The sequence below is a fragment of the Argiope bruennichi genome, chromosome 6 (genome assembly GCF_947563725.1).
Source record: "Argiope bruennichi chromosome 6, qqArgBrue1.1, whole genome shotgun sequence".
In the NCBI taxonomy this organism is placed as follows: Eukaryota; Metazoa; Arthropoda; class Arachnida; order Araneae; family Araneidae; genus Argiope; species Argiope bruennichi.
The window spans coordinates 106208449-106225053 of NC_079156.1; the positions used below are offsets into that span (position 1 = coordinate 106208449).

The 16605-nt window shown below is 38.6% G+C and overlaps 21 non-coding genes across 21 annotated transcripts; all 21 read left to right on the forward strand.

Moving 5' to 3' along the window:
- Positions 1-160: 160 nt before the first annotated feature.
- On the forward strand, positions 161-232 carry Trnaw-cca (transfer RNA tryptophan (anticodon CCA)). The gene has a single exon. It is a non-coding gene; the product is annotated as a tRNA-Trp (tRNA).
- A 591-nt stretch (positions 233-823) lies between these two features.
- Positions 824-895, forward strand: Trnaw-cca (transfer RNA tryptophan (anticodon CCA)). The gene has a single exon. It is a non-coding gene; the product is annotated as a tRNA-Trp (tRNA).
- Positions 896-1486: 591 nt separating this feature from the next.
- Trnaw-cca (transfer RNA tryptophan (anticodon CCA)) lies at positions 1487-1558 on the forward strand. Its single transcript has one exon. It is a non-coding gene; the product is annotated as a tRNA-Trp (tRNA).
- Positions 1559-1817: 259 nt separating this feature from the next.
- Positions 1818-1889, forward strand: Trnaw-cca (transfer RNA tryptophan (anticodon CCA)). The gene has a single exon. It is a non-coding gene; the product is annotated as a tRNA-Trp (tRNA).
- A 591-nt stretch (positions 1890-2480) lies between these two features.
- On the forward strand, positions 2481-2552 carry Trnaw-cca (transfer RNA tryptophan (anticodon CCA)). The gene has a single exon. It is a non-coding gene; the product is annotated as a tRNA-Trp (tRNA).
- A 591-nt stretch (positions 2553-3143) lies between these two features.
- Positions 3144-3215, forward strand: Trnaw-cca (transfer RNA tryptophan (anticodon CCA)). The gene has a single exon. It is a non-coding gene; the product is annotated as a tRNA-Trp (tRNA).
- A 923-nt stretch (positions 3216-4138) lies between these two features.
- Trnaw-cca (transfer RNA tryptophan (anticodon CCA)) lies at positions 4139-4210 on the forward strand. Its single transcript has one exon. It is a non-coding gene; the product is annotated as a tRNA-Trp (tRNA).
- Positions 4211-4469: 259 nt separating this feature from the next.
- On the forward strand, positions 4470-4541 carry Trnaw-cca (transfer RNA tryptophan (anticodon CCA)). The gene has a single exon. It is a non-coding gene; the product is annotated as a tRNA-Trp (tRNA).
- Positions 4542-5464: 923 nt separating this feature from the next.
- On the forward strand, positions 5465-5536 carry Trnaw-cca (transfer RNA tryptophan (anticodon CCA)). The gene has a single exon. It is a non-coding gene; the product is annotated as a tRNA-Trp (tRNA).
- A 259-nt stretch (positions 5537-5795) lies between these two features.
- Trnaw-cca (transfer RNA tryptophan (anticodon CCA)) lies at positions 5796-5867 on the forward strand. Its single transcript has one exon. It is a non-coding gene; the product is annotated as a tRNA-Trp (tRNA).
- A 923-nt stretch (positions 5868-6790) lies between these two features.
- Positions 6791-6862, forward strand: Trnaw-cca (transfer RNA tryptophan (anticodon CCA)). The gene has a single exon. It is a non-coding gene; the product is annotated as a tRNA-Trp (tRNA).
- A 591-nt stretch (positions 6863-7453) lies between these two features.
- Trnaw-cca (transfer RNA tryptophan (anticodon CCA)) lies at positions 7454-7525 on the forward strand. Its single transcript has one exon. It is a non-coding gene; the product is annotated as a tRNA-Trp (tRNA).
- Positions 7526-10437: 2912 nt separating this feature from the next.
- Trnaw-cca (transfer RNA tryptophan (anticodon CCA)) lies at positions 10438-10509 on the forward strand. Its single transcript has one exon. It is a non-coding gene; the product is annotated as a tRNA-Trp (tRNA).
- A 259-nt stretch (positions 10510-10768) lies between these two features.
- Trnaw-cca (transfer RNA tryptophan (anticodon CCA)) lies at positions 10769-10840 on the forward strand. Its single transcript has one exon. It is a non-coding gene; the product is annotated as a tRNA-Trp (tRNA).
- Positions 10841-12095: 1255 nt separating this feature from the next.
- Positions 12096-12167, forward strand: Trnaw-cca (transfer RNA tryptophan (anticodon CCA)). The gene has a single exon. It is a non-coding gene; the product is annotated as a tRNA-Trp (tRNA).
- A 592-nt stretch (positions 12168-12759) lies between these two features.
- Positions 12760-12831, forward strand: Trnaw-cca (transfer RNA tryptophan (anticodon CCA)). The gene has a single exon. It is a non-coding gene; the product is annotated as a tRNA-Trp (tRNA).
- A 260-nt stretch (positions 12832-13091) lies between these two features.
- Trnaw-cca (transfer RNA tryptophan (anticodon CCA)) lies at positions 13092-13163 on the forward strand. Its single transcript has one exon. It is a non-coding gene; the product is annotated as a tRNA-Trp (tRNA).
- Positions 13164-14079: 916 nt separating this feature from the next.
- On the forward strand, positions 14080-14151 carry Trnaw-cca (transfer RNA tryptophan (anticodon CCA)). Its single transcript has one exon. It is a non-coding gene; the product is annotated as a tRNA-Trp (tRNA).
- A 1256-nt stretch (positions 14152-15407) lies between these two features.
- On the forward strand, positions 15408-15479 carry Trnaw-cca (transfer RNA tryptophan (anticodon CCA)). Its single transcript has one exon. It is a non-coding gene; the product is annotated as a tRNA-Trp (tRNA).
- Positions 15480-16071: 592 nt separating this feature from the next.
- Trnaw-cca (transfer RNA tryptophan (anticodon CCA)) lies at positions 16072-16143 on the forward strand. Its single transcript has one exon. It is a non-coding gene; the product is annotated as a tRNA-Trp (tRNA).
- A 260-nt stretch (positions 16144-16403) lies between these two features.
- On the forward strand, positions 16404-16475 carry Trnaw-cca (transfer RNA tryptophan (anticodon CCA)). Its single transcript has one exon. It is a non-coding gene; the product is annotated as a tRNA-Trp (tRNA).
- Positions 16476-16605: the final 130 nt, after the last annotated feature.

The following is a 16605-nucleotide window of genomic DNA, read 5'->3' on the forward strand; positions in this document are numbered from 1 at the left end:
ATATTCCGTCTGGCACTGTCACGCAAAGATATTCAAATCGCGTAAGGAATATAGTTTTTATCATGTTTCTTTTCTATAGGTGAATCTACTGTGCTGCGCTCGAAATTTATTTCAAATCTTGTGAATGCTTTAAAGATAACGGCAATCCAACTCTTCGTGTGGCTCGGTGGCGCAACGGTAGCGCGTCTGACTCCAGATCAGAAGGTTGCGTGTTCAAAGCACGTCCGGGTCAGTGCTTTGTCTTTTATTTCTTTGATGTGTGAGAATTTGATCTTCATTAATCGAAATTTCTTTCCATGCATGTGATTGTTTTAAATAAAAAGGAAAAGAAATATTCCGTCTGGCTCTGTCACGCAAAGATATTCAAATCGCGTAAGGAATATAGTTTTTATCATGTTTCTTTGCGATAGGAGAATCTACTGTGCTGCGTTCGAAATTTATTTCAAATCACATGAATGCTTTAAAGTTAACGACAATCCATATCTCCGTGTGGCTCGGTGGCGAAACGGTAGCGCGTCTGACTCCAGATCAGAAGGTTACGTGTTCAAATCGGGTCCGGGACAGTACTTTATGTTTTAATTTCTTTGCTGTGTGAGAATTTGATCTTCATTAATCGAAATTTCTTTCCATGCATGTGATTGTTTTAAATAAAAAGGAAAAGAAATATCCCGTCTGGCACTGTCACGCAAAGATATTCAAATCGCGTAAGGAATATAGTTTTTATCATTTTTCTTTGCTATAGGTGAATCTACTGTGCTGCGTTCGAAATTTATTTCAAATCACATGAATGCTTTAAAGATAACGGCAATCCAACTCTTCGTGTGGCTCGGTGGCGCAACGGTAGCGCGTCTGACTCCAGATCAGAAGGTTGCGTGTTCAAATCACGTCCGGGTCAGTGCTTTGTCTTTCATTTCTTTGATGTGTGAGAATTTGATCTTCATTAATCGAAATTTCTTTCCATGCATGTGATTGTTTTAAATAAAAAGGAAAAGAAATATCCCGTCTGGCTCTGTCACGCAAAGATATTCAAATCGCGTAAGGAATATAGTTTTTATCACGTTTCTTTGCTATAGGAGAATCTACTGTGCTGCGTTCGAAATTTATTTAAAATCACATGAATGCTTTAAAGATAACGGCAATCTAACTCGTCGTGTTTCTCGGTGGCGCAACGGTAGCGCGTATGACTCCAGATCAGAAGGTTGCGTGTTCAAATCACGTCCGGGTCAGTGCTTTGTGTTTTAATTTCTTTGCTGTGTGAGAATTTGATCTTCATTAATCGAAATTTCTTTCCATGCATGTGATTGTTTTAAATAAAAAGGAAAAGAAATATCCCGTCTGGCTCTGTCACGCAAAAATATTCAAATCGCGTAAGGAATATAGTTTTTATCATGTTTCTTTGCTATAGGAGAATCTACTGTGCTGCGTTCGAAATTTATTTCAAATCACATGAATGCTTTAAAGATAACGGCAATCAAACTCTTCGTGTGGCTCGGTGGCGCAACGGTAGCGCGTCTGACTCCAGATCAGAAGGTTGCGTGTTCAAATCACGTCCGGGTCAGTGCTTTGTCTTTCATTTCTTTGATGTGTGAGAATTTGATCTTCATTAATCGAAATTTCTTTCAATGCATGTGATTGTTTTAAATAAAAAGGAAAAGAAATATCCCGTCTGGCTCTGTCACGCAAAGATATTCAAATCGCGTAAGGAATATAGTTTTTATCAAGTTTCTTTGCTATAGGAGAATCTACTGTGCTGCGTTCGAAATTTATTTCAAATCACATGAATGCTTTAAAGATAACGGAAATCCAACTCTTCGTGTGGCTCGGTGGCGCAACGGTAGCGCGTCTGACTCCAGATCAGAAGGTTGCGTGTTCAAAGCACGTCCGGGTCAGTGCTTTGTCTTTTATTTCTTTGATGTGTGAGAATTTGATCTTCATTAATCGAAATTTCTTTCCATGCATGTGATTGTTTTAAATAAAAAGGAAAAGAAATATTCCGTCTGGCTCTGTCACGCAAAGATATTCAAATCGTGTAAGGAATATAGTTTTTATCATGTTTCTTTGCGATAGGAGAATCTACTGTGCTGCGTTCGAAATTTATTTCAAATCACATGAATGCTTTAAAGGTAACGACAATCCATATCTCCGTGTGGCTCGGTGGCGAAACGGTAGCGCGTCTGACTCCAGATCAGAAGGTTACGTGTTCAAATCGGGTCCGGGACAGTACTTTATGTTTTAATTTCTTTGCTGTGTGAGAATTTGATCTTCATTAATCGAAATTTCTTTCCATGCATGTGATTGTTTTAAATAAAAAGGAAAAGAAATATCCCGTCTGGCACTGTCACGCAAAGATATTCAAATCGCGTAAGGAATATAGTTTTTATCATGTTTCTTTGCTATAGGTGAATCTACTGTGCTGCGCTCGAAATTTATTTCAAATCTTGTGAATGCTTTAAAGATAACGGCAATCCAACTCTTCGTGTGGCTCGGTGGCGCAACGGTAGCGTGTCTGACTCCAGATCAGAAGGTTGCGTGTTCAAAGCACGTCCGGGTCAGTGCTTTGTCTTTTATTTCTTTGATGTGTGAGAATTTGATCTTCATTAATCGAAATTTCTTTCCATGCATGTGATTGTTTTAAATAAAAAGGAAAAGAAATATTCCGTCTGGCTCTGTCACGCAAAGATATTCAAATCGCGTAAGGAATATAGTTTTTATCATGTTTCTTTGCGATAGGAGAATCTACTGTGCTGCGTTCGAAATTTATTTCAAATCACATGAATGCTTTAAAGGTAACGACAATCCATATCTCCGTGTGGCTCGGTGGCGAAACGGTAGCGCGTCTGACTCCAGATCAGAAGGTTACGTGTTCAAATCGGGTCCGGGACAGTACTTTATGTTTTAATTTCTTTGCTGTGTGAGAATTTGATCTTCATTAATCGAAATTTCTTTCCATGCATGTGATTGTTTTAAATAAAAAGGAAAAGAAATATCCCGTCTGGCACTGTCACGCAAAGATATTCAAATCGCGTAAGGAATATAGTTTTTATCATTTTTCTTTGCTATAGGTGAATCTACTGTGCTGCGCTCGAAATTTATTTCAAATCTTGTGAATGCTTTAAAGATAACGGCAATCCAAATCTTCGTGTGGCTCGGTGGCGCAACGGTAGCGCGTCTGACTCCAGATCAGAAGGTTGCGTGTTCAAAGCACGTCCGGGTCAGTGCTTTGTCTTTTATTTCTTTGATGTGTGAGAATTTGATCTTCGTTAATCGAAATTTCTTTCCATGCATGTGATTGTTTTAAATAAAAAGGAAAAGAAATATTCCGTCTGGCTCTGTCACGCAAAGATATTCAAATCGCGTAAGGAATATAGTTTTTATCATGTTTCTTTGCTATAGGAGAATCTACTGTGCTGCGTTCGAAATTTATTTCAAATCACATGAATGCTTTAAAGGTAACGACAATCCATATCTCCGTGTGGCTCGGTGGCGAAACGGTAGCGCGTCTGACTCCAGATCAGAAGGTTGCGTGTTCAAATCGGGTCCGGGACAGTGCTTTATGTTTTAATTTCTTTGCTGTGTGAGAATTTGATCTTCATTAATCGAAATTTCTTTCCTTGCATGTGATTGTTTTAAATAAAAAGGAAAATAAATATAACGTCTGGCTCTGTCTCGCAAAGTTATTCATATCGCGTAAGGAATATACTTTTTATCATGTTTCTTTGCTATAGGAGAATCTACTGTGCTGCGTTCGAAATTTATTTCAAATCACATGAATGCTTTAAAGATAACGGCAATCCAACTCTTCGTGTGGATCGGTGGCGCAACGGTAGCGCGTCTGACTCCAGATCAGAAGATTGCGTGTTCAAATCACGTACGGGTCAGTGCTTTGTGTTTTAATTTCTTTGCTGTGTGAGAATTTGATCTTCATTAATCGAAATTTCTTTATATGCATGTGATTGTTTTAAATAAAAAGGAAAAGAAATGTCCCGTCTGGCTCTGTCACGCAAAGATATTCAAATCGCGTAAGGAATATAGTTTTTATCATGTTTCTTTGCTATAGGAGAATCTACTGTGCTGCGTTCGAAATTTATTTCAAATCACATGAATGCTTTAAAGATAACGGCAATCAAACTCTTCGTGTGGCTCGGTGGCGCAACGGTAGCGCGTCTGACTCCAGATCAGAAGGTTGCGTGTTCAAATCACGTCCGGGTCAGTGCTTTGTCTTTCATTTCTTTGATATGTGAGAATTTGATCTTCATTAATCGAAATTTCTTTCCATGCCTGTGATTGTTTTAAATAAAAAGGAAAAGAAATATCCCGTCTGGCTCTGTCACGCAAAGATATTCAAATCGCGTAAGGAATATAGTTTTTATCATGTTTCTTTGCTATAGGAGAATCTACTGTGCTGCGTTCGAAATTTATTTCAAATCACATGAATGCTTTAAAGATAACGGCAATCAAACTCTTCGTGTGGCTCGGTGGCGCAACGGTAGCGCGTCTGACTCCAGATCAGAAGGTTGCGTGTTCAAATCACGTCCGGGTCAGTGCTTTGTCTTTCATTTCTTTGATGTGTGAGAATTTGATCTTCATTAATCGAAATTTCTTTCCATGCATGTGATTGTTTTAAATAAAAAGGAAAAGAAATATCCCGTCTGGCTCTGTCACGCAAAGATATTCAAATCGCGTAAGGAATATAGTTTTTATCACGTTTCTTTGCTATAGGAGAATCTACTGTGCTGCGTTCGAAATTTATTTAAAATCACATGAATGCTTTAAAGATAACGGCAATCTATCTCGTCGTGTTTCTCGGTGGCGCAACGGTAGCGCGTCTGACTCCAGATCAGAAGGTTGCGTGTTCAAATCGGGTCCGGGACAGTGCTTTATGTTTTAATTTCTTTGCTGTGTGAGAATTTGATCTTCATTAATCGAAATTTCTTTCCATGCATGTGATTGTTTTAAATAAAAAGGAAAATAAATATAACGTCTGGCTCTGTCTCGCAAAGTTATTCATATCGCGTAAGGAATATACTTTTTATCATGTTTCTTTGCTATAGGAGAATCTACTGTGCTGCGTTCGAAATTTATTTCAAATCACATGAATGCTTTAAAGATAACGGCAATCCAACTCTTCGTGTGGATCGGTGGCGCAACGGTAGCGCGTCTGACTCCAGATCAGAAGATTGCGTGTTCAAATCACGTACGGGTCAGTGCTTTGTGTTTTAATTTCTTTGCTGTGTGAGAATTTGATCTTCATTAATCGAAATTTCTTTATATGCATGTGATTGTTTTAAATAAAAAGGAAAAGAAATGTCCCGTCTGGCTCTGTCACGCAAAGATATTCAAATCGCGTAAGGAATATAGTTTTTATCATGTTTCTTTGCTATAGGAGAATCTACTGTGCTGCGTTCGAAATTTATTTCAAATCACATGAATGCTTTAAAGATAACGGCAATCAAACTCTTCGTGTGGCTCGGTGGCGCAACGGTAGCGCGTCTGACTCCAGATCAGAAGGTTGCGTGTTCAAATCACGTCCGGGTCAGTGCTTTGTCTTTCATTTCTTTGATATGTGAGAATTTGATCTTCATTAATCGAAATTTCTTTCCATGCCTGTGATTGTTTTAAATAAAAAGGAAAAGAAATATCCCGTCTGGCTCTGTCACGCAAAGATATTCAAATCGCGTAAGGAATATAGTTTTTATCATGTTTCTTTGCTATAGGAGAATCTACTGTGCTGCGTTCGAAATTTATTTCAAATCACATGAATGCTTTAAAGATAACGGCAATCAAACTCTTCGTGTGGCTCGGTGGCGCAACGGTAGCGCGTCTGACTCCAGATCAGAAGGTTGCGTGTTCAAATCACGTCCGGGTCAGTGCTTTGTCTTTCATTTCTTTGATGTGTGAGAATTTGATCTTCATTAATCGAAATTTCTTTCCATGCATGTGATTGTTTTAAATAAAAAGGAAAAGAAATATCCCGTCTGGCTCTGTCACGCAAAGATATTCAAATCGCGTAAGGAATATAGTTTTTATCACGTTTCTTTGCTATAGGAGAATCTACTGTGCTGCGTTCGAAATTTATTTAAAATCACATGAATGCTTTAAAGATAACGGCAATCTATCTCGTCGTGTTTCTCGGTGGCGCAACGGTAGCGCGTATGACTCCAGATCAGAAGGTTGCGTGTTCAAATCACGTCCGGGTCAGTGCTTTGTGTTTTAATTTCTTTGCTGTGTGAGAATTTGATCTTCATTAATCGAAATTTCTTTCCATGCATGTGATTGTTTTAAATAAAAAGGAAAAGAAATATCCCGTCTGGCTCTGTCACGCAAAGATATTCAAATCGCGTAAGGAATATAGTTTTTATCATGTTTCTTTGCGATAGGAGAATCTACTGTGCTGCGTTCGAAATTTATTTCAAATCACATGAATGCTTTAAAGGTAACGACAATCCATATCTCCGTGTGGCTCGGTGGCGAAACGGTAGCGCGTCTGACTCCAGATCAGAAGGTTGCGTGTTCAAATCGGGTCCGGGACAGTGCTTTATGTTTTAATTTCTTTGCTGTGTGAGAATTTGATCTTCATTAATCGAAATTTCTTTCCATGCATGTGATTGTTTTAAATAAAAAGGAAAAGAAATATCCCGTCTGGCACTGTCACGCAAAGATATTCAAATCGCGTAAGGAATATAGTTTTTATCATGTTTCTTTGCTATAGGTGAATCTAATGTGCTGCGCTCGAAATTTATTTCAAATCTTGTGAATGCTTTAAAGATAACGGCAATCCAACTCTTCGTGTGGCTCGGTGGCGCAACGGTAGCGCGTCTGACTCCAGATCAGAAGGTTGCGTGTTCAAAGCACGTCCGGGTCAGTGCTTTGTCTTTTATTTCTTTGATGTGTGAGAATTTGATCTTCATTAATCGAAATTTCTTTCCATGCATGTGATTGTTTTAAATAAAAAGGAAAAGAAATATTCCGTCTGGCTCTGTCACGCAAAGATATTCAAATCGCGTAAGGAATATAGTTTTTATCATGTTTCTTTGCGATAGGAGAATCTACTGTGCTGCGTTCGAAATTTATTTCAAATCACATGAATGCTTTAAAGGTAACGACAATCCATATCTCCGTGTGGCTCGGTGGCGAAACGGTAGCGCGTCTGACTCCAGATCAGAAGGTTACGTGTTCAAATCGGGTCCGGGACAGTACTTTATGTTTTAATTTCTTTGCTGTGTGAGAATTTGATCTTCATTAATCGAAATTTCTTTCCATGCATGTGATTGTTTTAAATAAAAAGGAAAAGAAATATCCCGTCTGGCACTGTCACGCAAAGATATTCAAATCGCGTAAGGAATATAGTTTTTATCATTTTTCTTTGCTATAGGTGAATCTACTGTGCTGCGCTCGAAATTTATTTCAAATCTTGTGAATGCTTTAAAGATAACGGCAATCCAATTCTTCGTGTGGCTCGGTGGCGCAACGGTAGCGCGTCTGACTCCAGATCAGAAGGTTGCGTGTTCAAAGCACGTCCGGGTCAGTGCTTTGTCTTTTATTTCTTTGATGTGTGAGAATTTGATCTTCATTAATCGAAATTTCTTTCCATGCATGTGATTGTTTTAAATAAAAAGGAAAAGAAATATTCCGTCTGGCTCTGTCACGCAAAGATATTCAAATCGCGTAAGGAATATAGTTTTTATCATGTTTCTTTGCGATAGGAGAATCTACTGTGCTGCGTTCGAAATTTATTTCAAATCACATGAATGCTTTAAAGGTAACGACAATCCATATCTCCGTGTGGCTCGATGGCGAAACGGTAGCGCGTCTGACTCCAGATCAGAAGGTTGCGTGTTCAAATCGGGTCCGGGACAGTGCTTTATGTTTTAATTTCTTTGCTGTGTGAGAATTTGATCTTCATTAATCGAAATTTCTTTCCATGCATGTGAATGTATTAAATAAAAAGGAAAATAAATATGGCGTCTGGCTCTGTATCGCAAAGTTATTCAAATCGCGCAAGGAATATACTTTTTATAATGTTTCTTTTCTATAGGAGAATCTACTGTGCTGCTTTCGAAATTTATTTCAATTCACATGAATGCTTTAAAGATAACGGCAATCCCACTCTTCGTGTGGATCGGTGGCGCAACGGTATCGCGTCTGACACCAGATCAGAAGGTTGCGTGTTCAAATCACGTCCGGGTCAGTACTTTGTGTTTTAATTTCTTTGCGGTGTGCTAATTTGATCTTCATTAATCGAAATTTCTTTCCATGCATGTGATTGTTTTAAATAAAAAGGAAAAGAAATATCCCGTCTGGCTCTGTCACGCAAAGATATTCAAATCGCGTAAGGAATATAGTTTTTATCATGTTTCTTTGCGATAGGAGAATCTACTGTGCTGCGTTCGAAATTTATTTCAAATCACATGAATGCTTTAAAGGTAACGACAATCCATATCTCCGTGTGGCTCGGTGGTGTAACGGTAGCGCGTCTGACTCCAGATCAGAAGGTTGCGTGTTCAAATCGGGTCCGGGACAGTGCTTTATGTTTCAATTTCTTTGCTGTGTGAGAATTTGATCTTCATTAATCGAAATTTCTTTCCTGCATGTGATTGTTTTAAATAAAAAGGAAAAGAAATATCCCGTCTGGCTCTGTCACGCAAAGATATTCAAATCGCGTAAGGAATATAGTTTTTATCATGTTTCTTTGCGATAGGAGAATCTACTGTGCTGCGTTCGAAATTTATTTCAAATCACAAGAATGCTTTAAAGGTAACGACAATCCATATCTCCGTGTGACTCAGTGGCGAAACGGTAGTGCGTCTGACTCCAGATCAGAAGGTTACGTGTTCAAATCGGGTCCGGGACAGTACTTTATGTTTTAATTTCTTTGCTGTGTGAGAATTTGATCTTCATTAATCGAAATTTCTTTCCATGCATGTGATTGTTTTAAATAAAAAGGAAAAGAAATATCCCGTCTGGCACTGTCACGCAAAGATATTCAAATCGCGTAAGGAATATAGTTTTTATCATGTTTCTTTGGTATAGGTGAATCTACTGTGCTGCGCTCGAAATTTATTTCAAATCTTGTGAATGCTTTAAAGATAACGGCAATCCAACTCTTCGTGTGGCTCGGTGGCGCAACGGTAGCGCGTCTGACTCCAGATCAGAAGGTTGCGTGTTCAAATCGGGTCCGGGACAGTGCTTTATGTTTTAATTTCTTTGCTGTGTGAGAATTTGATCTTCATTAATCGAAATTTCTTTCCTTGCATGTGATTGTTTTAAATAAAAAGGAAAATAAATATGGCGTCTGGCTCTGTCTCGCAAAGTTATTCAAATCGCGCAAGGAATATACTTTTTATAATGTTTCTTTGCTATAGGAGAATCTACTGTGCTGCTTTCGAAATTTATTTCAATTCACATGAATGCTTTAAAGATAACGGCAATCCCACTCTTCGTGTGGATCGGTGGCGCAACGGTATCGCGTCTGACACCAGATCAGAAGGTTGCGTGTTCAAATCACGTCCGGGTCAGTACTTTGTGTTTTAATTTCTTTGCGGTGTGCTAATTTGATCTTCATTAATCGAAATTTCTTTCCATGCATGTGATTGTTTTAAATAAAAAGGAAAAGAAATATCCCGTCTGGCTCTGTCACGCAAAGATATTCAAATCGCGTAAGGAATATAGTTTTTATCATGTTTCTTTGCCATAGGAGAATCTACTGTGCTGCGTTCGAAATTTATTTCAAATCACATGAATGCTTTAAAGGTAACGACAACCCATATCTCCGTGTGGCTCGGTGGTGAAACGGTAGCGCGTCTGACTCCAGATCAGAAGGTTGCGTGTTCAAATCGGGTCCGGGACAGTGCTTTATGTTTCCATTTCTTTGCTGTGTGAGAATTTGATCTTCATTAATCGAAATTTCTTTCCTGCATGTGATTGTTTTAAATAAAAAGGAAAAGAAATATCCCGTCTGGCTCTGTAACGCAAAAATATTCAAATCGCGTAAGGAATATAGTTTTTATCATGTTTCTTTGCTATAGGAGAATCTACTGTGCTGCGTTCGAAATTTATTTCAAATCACATGAATGCTTTAAAGATAACGGCAATCAAACTCTTCGTGTGGCTCGGTGGCGCAACGGTAGTGCGTCTGACTCCAGATCAGAAGGTTGCGTGTTCAAATCACGTTCTTGTCAGTGCTTTGTCTTTCATTTCTTTGATGTGTGAGAATTTGATCTTCATTAATCGAAATTTCTTTCCATGCATGTGATTGTTTTAAATAAAAAGGAAAAGAAATATCCCGTCTGGCTCTGTCACGCAAAGATATTCAAATCGCGTAAGGAATATAGTTTTTATCAAGTTTCTTTGCTATAGGAGAATCTACTGTGCTGCGTTCGAAATTTATTTCAAATCACATGAATGCTTTAAAGATAACGGAAATCCAACTCTTCATGTGGCTCGGTGGCGCAACGGTAGCGCGTCTGACTCCAGATCAGAAGGTTGCGTGTTCAAAGCACGTCCGGGTCAGTGCTTTGTTTTTTATTTCTTTGATGTGTGAGAATTTGATCTTCATTAATCGAAATCTCTTTCCATGCATGTGATTGTTTTAAATAAAAAGGAAAAGAAATATTCCGTCTGGCTCTGTCACGCAAAGATATTCAAATCGCGTAAGGAATATAGTTTTTATCATGTTTCTTTGCGATAGGAGAATCTACTGTGCTGCGTTCGAAATTTATTTCAAATCACAAGAATGCTTTAAAGGTAACGACAATCCATATCTCCGTGTGGCTCGGTGGCGAAACGGTAGCGCGTCTGACTCCAGATCAGAAGGTTGCGTGTTCAAAGCACGTCCGGGTCAGTGCTTTGTCTTTTATTTCTTTGATGTGTGAGAATTTGATCTTCATTAATCGAAATTTCTTTCCATGCATGTGATTGTTTTAAATAAAAAGGAAAAGAAATATTCCGTCTGGCTCTGTCACGCAAAGATATTCAAATCGCGTAAGGAATATAGTTTTTATCATGTTTCTTTGGGATAGGAGAATCTACTGTGCTGCGTTCGAAATTTATTTCAAATCACATGAATGCTTTAAAGGTAACGACAATCCATATCTCCGTGTGGCTCGGTGGCGAAACCGTAGCGCGTCTGACTCCAGATCAGAAGGTTGCGTGTTCAAATCGGGTCCGGGACAGTGCTTTATGTTTTAATTTCTTTGCTGTGTGAGAATTTGATCTTCATTAATCGAAATTTCTTTCCATGCATGTGATTGTTTTAAATAAAAAGGAAAAGAAATATCCCGTCTGGCTCTGTCACGCAAAGATATTCAAATCGCGTAAGGAATATAGTTTTTATCATGTTTCTTTGCTATAGGTGAATCTACTGTGCTGCGCTCGAAATTTATTTCAAATCTTGTGAATGCTTTAAAGATAACGGCAATCCAACTCTTCGTCTGGCTCTGTGGCGCAACGGTAGCGCGTCTCACTCCAGATCAGAAGGTTGCGTGTTCAAATCACGTCCTGGTCAGTGCTTTTTGTTTTAATTTCTTTGCTGTGTGAGAATTTGATCTTCAATAATCGAAATTTCTTTCCATGCATGTGATTGTTTTAAATAAAAAGGAAAATAAATATGGCGTCTGGCTCTGTCTCGCAAAGTTATTCAAATCGCGCAAGGAATATACTTTTTATCATGTTTCTTTGCCGTAGGAGAATCTACTGTGCTGCGTTCGAAATTTATTTCAAATCACATGAATGCTTTAAAGATAACGGCAATCCCACTCTTCGTGTGGCTCGGTGGCGTAACGGTACCGCGTCTGACTCCAGATAAGAAGGTTGCGTGTTCAAATCACGTCCGGGTCAGTGCTTTGTGTTTTAATTTCTTTGCTGTGTGAGAATATGATCTTCATTAATCGAAATTTCTTTCCTTGCATGTGATTGTTTTAAATAAAAAGGGAAATAAATATAACGTCTGGCTCTGTCTCGCAAAGTTATTCAAATCGCGTAAGGAATATACTTTTTATCATGTTTCTTTGCTATAGGAGAATCTACTGTGCTGCGTTCGAAATTTATTTCAAATCACATGAATGCTTTAAAGATAACGGCAATCCAACTCTTCGTGTGGCTCGCTGGCGCAACGGTAGCGCGTCTGACTCCAGATCAGAAGATTGCGTGTTCAAATCACGTACGGGTCAGTGCTTTGTGTTTTAATTTCTTTGCTGTGTGAGAATTTGATCTTCATTAATCGAAATTTATTTCCATGCATGTGAATGTTTTAAATAAAACGGAAAATAAATATGGCGTCTGGCTCTGTCTCGCAAAGTTATTCAAATCGCGCAAGGAATATACTTTTTATAATGTTTCTTTGCTATAGGAGAATCTACTGTGCTGCTTTCGAAATTTATTTCAATTCACATGAATGCTTTAAAGATAACGGCAATCCCACTCTTCGTGTGGATCGGTGGCGCATCGGTATCGCGTTTGACTCCAGATCGGAAGGTTGCGTGTTCAAATCACGTCCGGGTCAGTGCTTTGTGTTTAAATTTCTTTGCTGTGTGAGAATTTGATCTTCATTAATCGAAATTTCTTTCCATGCATGTGATTGTTTTAAATAAAAAGGAAAAGAAATATCCCGTCTGGTTCTGTCACGCAAAGATATTGAAATCGCGTAAGGAATATAGTTTTTATCATGTTTCTTTGCTATAGGAGAATCTACTGTTCTGCGTTCGAAATTTATTTCAATTCACATGAATGCTTTAAAGATAACGGCAATCCAACACTTCGTGTGGCTCGGTGGCGCAACGGTATCGCGTCTGACTCCAGATCGGAAGGTTGCGTGTTCAAATCACGTCCGGGTCAGTGCTTTGTGTTTTAATTTCTTTGCTGTGTGAGAATTTGATCTTCATTAATCGAAATTTCTTTCCATGCATGTGATTGTTTTAAATAAAAAGGAAAAGAAATATCCCGTCTGGTTCTGTCACGCAAAGATATTGAAATCGCGTAAGGAATATAGTTTTTATCATGTTTCTTTGCTATAGGAGAATCTACTGTTCTGCGTTCGAAATTTATTTCAATTCACATGAATGCTTTAAAGATAACGGCAATCCCACTCTTCGTGTGGATCGGTGGCGCAACGGTAGCGCGTCTGACTCCATATCAGAAGGTTGCGTGTTCAAATCACGTCCGGGTCAGTGCTTTGTCTTTCATTTCTTTGATGTGTGAGAATTTGATCTTCATTAATCGAAATTTCTTTCCATGCATGTGATTGTTATAAAGGAAAAGAAATATCCCGTCTGGCTCTGTCACGTAAAGATATTCAAATCGCGTAAGGAATATAGTTTTTATCATGTTTCTTTGCTATAGGAGAATCTACTGTGCTGCGTTCGAAATTTATTTCAATTCACATGAATGCTTTAAAGATAACGGTAATCCGACTGTTCGTGTGGCTCGGTGGCGCAACGGTATCGCGTCTGACTCCAGATCAGAAGGCTGTGTGTTCAAATTACGTCCGGGTCAGTGCTTTGTCTTTCATTTCCTTGATGTGTGAGAATTTGATCTTCATTAATCGAAATTTCTTTCCATGCATGTGATTGTTTTAAATAAAAAGGAAAAGAAATATCCCGTCTGGTTCTGTCACGCAAAGATATTGAAATCGCGTAAGGAATATATTTTTTATCATGTTTCTTTGCTATAGGAGAATCTACTGTGCTGCGTTCGAAATTTATTTCAATTCACATGAATGCTTTAAAGATAACGGCATTCCAACTCTTCGTGTGGCTCGGTGGCGCAACGGTAGTCCGTCTGACTCCAGATCAGAAGGTTCCGTGTTCAAATCACTTCCGGGTCAGTGCTTTGTGTTTTAATTTCTTTGCTGTGTGAGAATTTGATCTTCATTAATCGAAATTTCTTTCCATGCATGTGATTGTTTTAAATAAAAAGGAAAAGACATATCCCGTCTGGCTCTGTCACGCAAAGATATTCAAATCGCCTAAGGAATATAGTTTTTATCATGTTTCTTTGCTATAGGAGAATCTACTGTGCTGCGTTCGAAATTTATTTCAAATCACATGAATGCTTTAAAGATAACGGCAATCCCACTCTTCGTGTGGCTTGGTGGCGCAACGGTAGCGCGTCTGACTCCAGATCAGAAGGTTGCGTGTTCAAATCACGTCCTTGTCAGTGCTTTGTGCTTTAATTTCTTTGCTGTGTGAGAATTTGATCTTCATTAATCGAAATCTCTTTCCATGCATGTGATTGTTTTAAATAAAAAGGAAAAGAAATATTCCGTCTGGCTCTGTCACGCAAAGATATTCAAATCGCGTAAGGAATATAGTTTTTATCATGTTTCTTTGCGATAGGAGAATCTACTGTGCTGCGTTCGAAATTTATTTCAAATCACAAGAATGCTTTAAAGGTAACGACAATCCATATCTCCGTGTGGCTCGGTGGCGAAACCGTAGCGCGTCTGACTCCAGATCAGAAGGTTGCGTGTTCAAATCGGGTCCGGGACAGTGCTTTATGTTTTAATTTCTTTGCTGTGTGAGAATTTGATCTTCATTAATCGAAATTTCTTTCCATGCATGTGATTGTTTTAAATAAAAAGGAAAAGAAATATCCCGTCTGGCTCTGTCACGCAAAGATATTCAAATCGCGTAAGGAATATAGTTTTTATCATGTTTCTTTGCTATAGGTGAATCTACTGTGCTGCGCTCGAAATTTATTTCAAATCTTGTGAATGCTTTAAAGATAACGGCAATCCAACTCTTCGTCTGGCTCTGTGGCGCAACGGTAGCGCGTCTCACTCCAGATCAGAAGGTTGCGTGTTCAAATCACGTCCTGGTCAGTGCTTTTTGTTTTAATTTCTTTGCTGTGTGAGAATTTGATCTTCAATAATCGAAATTTCTTTCCATGCATGTGATTGTTTTAAATAAAAAGGAAAATAAATATGGCGTCTGGCTCTGTCTCGCAAAGTTATTCAAATCGCGCAAGGAATATACTTTTTATCATGTTTCTTTGCCGTAGGAGAATCTACTGTGCTGCGTTCGAAATTTATTTCAAATCACATGAATGCTTTAAAGATAACGGCAATCCCACTCTTCGTGTGGCTCGGTGGCGTAACGGTACCGCGTCTGACTCCAGATAAGAAGGTTGCGTGTTCAAATCACGTCCGGGTCAGTGCTTTGTGTTTTAATTTCTTTGCTGTGTGAGAATATGATCTTCATTAATCGAAATTTCTTTCCTTGCATGTGATTGTTTTAAATAAAAAGGGAAATAAATATAACGTCTGGCTCTGTCTCGCAAAGTTATTCAAATCGCGTAAGGAATATACTTTTTATCATGTTTCTTTGCTATAGGAGAATCTACTGTGCTGCGTTCGAAATTTATTTCAAATCACATGAATGCTTTAAAGATAACGGCAATCCAACTCTTCGTGTGGCTCGCTGGCGCAACGGTAGCGCGTCTGACTCCAGATCAGAAGATTGCGTGTTCAAATCACGTACGGGTCAGTGCTTTGTGTTTTAATTTCTTTGCTGTGTGAGAATTTGATCTTCATTAATCGAAATTTATTTCCATGCATGTGAATGTTTTAAATAAAACGGAAAATAAATATGGCGTCTGGCTCTGTCTCGCAAAGTTATTCAAATCGCGCAAGGAATATACTTTTTATAATGTTTCTTTGCTATAGGAGAATCTACTGTGCTGCTTTCGAAATTTATTTCAATTCACATGAATGCTTTAAAGATAACGGCAATCCCACTCTTCGTGTGGATCGGTGGCGCAACGGTATCGCGTTTGACTCCAGATCGGAAGGTTGCGTGTTCAAATCACGTCCGGGTCAGTGCTTTGTGTTTAAATTTCTTTGCTGTGTGAGAATTTGATCTTCATTAATCGAAATTTCTTTCCATGCATGTGATTGTTTTAAATAAAAAGGAAAAGAAATATCCCGTCTGGTTCTGTCACGCAAAGATATTGAAATCGCGTAAGGAATATAGTTTTTATCATGTTTCTTTGCTATAGGAGAATCTACTGTTCTGCGTTCGAAATTTATTTCAATTCACATGAATGCTTTAAAGATAACGGCAATCCAACACTTCGTGTGGCTCGGTGGCGCAACGGTATCGCGTCTGACTCCAGATCGGAAGGTTGCGTGTTCAAATCACGTCCGGGTCAGTGCTTTGTGTTTTAATTTCTTTGCTGTGTGAGAATTTGATCTTCATTAATCGAAATTTCTTTCCATGCATGTGATTGTTTTAAATAAAAAGGAAAAGAAATATCCCGTCTGGTTCTGTCACGCAAAGATATTGAAATCGCGTAAGGAATATAGTTTTTATCATGTTTCTTTGCTATAGGAGAATCTACTGTTCTGCGTTCGTAATTTATTTCAATTCACATGAATGCTTTAAAGATAACGGCAATCCCACTCTTCGTGTGGATCGGTGGCGCAACGGTAGCGCGTCTGACTCCATATCAGAAGGTTGCGTGTTCAAATCACGTCCGGGTCAGTGCTTTGTCTTTCATTTCTTTGATGTGTGAGAATTTGATCTTCATTAATCGAAATTTCTTTCCATGCATGTGATTGTTATAAAGGAAAAGAAATATCCCGTCTGGCTCTGTCACGTAAAGATATTCAAA